Raw genomic sequence first — 3064 nt, forward strand, 5'->3', positions numbered from 1 at the left:
TTTTTCCAAAAATTAATAATCTAATGTAAATTTTGCACGCAAATCTTAATCTTTTCTTTGAAGACTGAAAAAACTGTTGAAACTAATCTTTTTCTGAATGGTGAGTGTAGGGATGATGATGGTGGAGGAGGCGAGGTGCTAGATCATGAATAGGGTGAATTTTAGGGACTTAACAAATCCATCAAAGGATAATGGACAATTTCTTTTTACAATAACTTCTTCGTCTGAAGTCCGTTTTTGCCCATTCAAATTGTGTTAAATTCAGAATAAAAAGATCACTGCAATGAGACTAAACTAATCTACATTATGAGTTATAAAAAATAATATTTAAAAATAATAAAAAATTATAAATAAAAGATAATATTTGAAAATAATGATAAATCATAAGCAAAATCTATTAATTAGTTAACGAATTTTAAATATTGCTTTAAGTTAATTAAACTTATAAAATGTATATACTTGATTTGTGTGGATTTAGTTTCATCAAGCTCTATATCCAAATATCATACGGAGCAATTGAGAGTAAAAACTAATTGGCTCAACCAAAGTTATATAATTCATGAAATTAATTAACTATCTAGACAATATCTAAATAGTATCTTTAACAAATCATTATACAAAAACAATTAAATGTTAGGTTTTCTTAAAGATGATTAATATATATATATATATATATATATATATATATATATATATAGATATATATATTGGAATATAGTTTTTTTAATTTTAATTTATTTGTCAATAATTATTATGAGGATGGTAGAGATTTAACCCACAAATAATGCTTTAGAATATTTTTAGTAGTATTCACAAATCATAGGTTGAGATTTATCTCAAAATCAGTTACACCGTTTATGACTTTTAATTAAATTGATTAATTAAAAAAATTTTGATATGAACAAGTATATGAAAAGAGTTAGGGTTTTTTGGGAATGAGATATTGAAAAATTATGATATTGGCTCAAGGTATTGTAGAAAGCCTATTAACGTATTAATAATTTATGTTGAAGCATTTCTAGATTACTCACATGAGACATTTTGATTTTGGATGTTTTGAGTTAGCAATCATAGCTCATCATCAGAACATAGATATGAAATCAAAATGTCTCATGTGAGTAACCCAGAAATGCTTCAACATAAGTACTCTTCTGACAAACTCCTTTGATACGAGATTAATAGTTTTGATTGTTAAGAATCTTGTTACTTTATATGTTTAAGATATATATTAATTCTTTATATAGCTTACCTCCCAATCTATCAAGTGCCGTAAGGGTTCAGATATATAAGATGGATCTAGGTTGGTTATATATGTATATATATCTTCATTTTATTTTTCTTCCATACTAGATTGGTTTTTATTTTTATTTTTATTATTTTTTTTATTTCACCGAGTCAAAAATTTTAGATAGGGCATTACAACATTTCTTCCATACAAAGTGCCTGTGAACCCGATGATTACCACCAAGGGCTACGGTCATCCTTAATAAAGATGATTACCGCCAGAAGATGTTGGATCATCTTTGCAATAGTGGCAGTTATAGAAAACTGTCCAAGAACCCTCTTAGGAGCATTTCCAAATCGGTGGCTCTTGCCATCAAATCTAATAGCTCTACAAGTTCTCTTTACCATAAGCTCATTGAAAGCAGTCCAATTACCCCTAGGATTTATGGGCTGCCTAAGATTCAGAAAGAAGGGACCCCCCTGAGGCCTATTGCCAACACCATTGGTGGCCCGACCTTCCTTTTAGCCAAGTTCCTTGCCCTTAAGCTCAAACCCCTCATTGGCCGTACAGAGTCCTTCGTAAAAGACTCTGATTCCTTCGTTAAAGAGCTTAAGGACATAAAGCTTGACCCAGAAGACATTCTTGTGAGCTTTGATGTGGTCTCCCTTTATACTTGTATCCCTATAAAGGAAGCCATGGCAGTGATCTATTGCCTAACAGATCCTGATACCGCGCATCTTGTTGAGATCTGTCTCACTTCCACTTTCTTCTGTTTTGAGGGTGAGTTCTATGAACAAACCTGTGGTGTTGCCATGGGCTCACCCCTATCCCCTATTGTTGCGAATCTTTTTATGGAAGATTTCGAAGCCAGAGCTTTAGCCTCAGCTCGTCTCCTTCCCAAGCTGTGGAAAAGGTATGTAGATGACACTAATGTCATCTGGTCCCATGGCTCGAAGGAGTTAGATCTCTTCTTCAACCACCTCAACTGTTAGTCCTCTGCCATTAAGTTCACTATGGAAAAAGAGGTCAATGGTTGCCTCCCTTTCTTGGATATACTTATATCGAAGAATAATGATGGTTCTCTCTCACACTCAGTATTCTAGAAAAAAACGCATACTGAGCAGTATCTTCATGCTGATTCCCATCATTTCCCTGCTCAAAAGTTGGGTGTTCTTAACACACTTGCTACTCGAGCCCTGAGGATTTCTGATAGGGAGAGCTTCAATAAAGAGAAATCCCATCTCCTTCATGTCTTTATGGAGAATGGCTATAGTAGGCGCCTAGGTTAGAAGGCGTTCTTAAAAGCCTCTAAAAGCTCGTTAATAAAAAAAGAACCTAAAGAGCACCGGCTAGGGGTCCATCTTCCCTATGTCCAAGGAACCACTGACAAGATTGCTCGGATTCTTAAGAAGTATGATATTCCCTCAACCTTCAGGCCCCTCAACACTATTCACAAATCCCTCAAAATAGTGAAAGATCCCATTGATCCTAAAGATATGAAGGGTGTCTACTTGATCCCCTGTTCTTGTGGGACCCCCTATATTGGGGAAACAGGGCGCTCCATCCATCAAAGGATTAGCGAACATGCAACGGACCTAAGACATGGAAGAACCAAGTCTTCAGCGTTAGCAGAACATGCGGAAAAGACCAAGCATCAAGTGTGTATTGAGGAGGCCAAGGTTATTGCCAGGGTTGCTCTGTTCCATCACCGTAAATTCAGAGAAGTTATTGAAATTGAAAGAAGGCCGAGCAATCTCAATAGAGATGATGGCTGGAAGATCAGTTGCTACTGGATCCCGGCCCTTTCTTCCTAGTCTTGCCCTTTCTTGCTTTCGTTGG

Source organism: Pinus tabuliformis, chromosome 3_2 (assembly GCF_031772625.1).
Source record: "Pinus tabuliformis cultivar Carrire ecotype Pingquan chromosome 3_2, CPIR1, whole genome shotgun sequence".
In the NCBI taxonomy this organism is placed as follows: Eukaryota; Viridiplantae; Streptophyta; class Pinopsida; order Pinales; family Pinaceae; genus Pinus; species Pinus tabuliformis.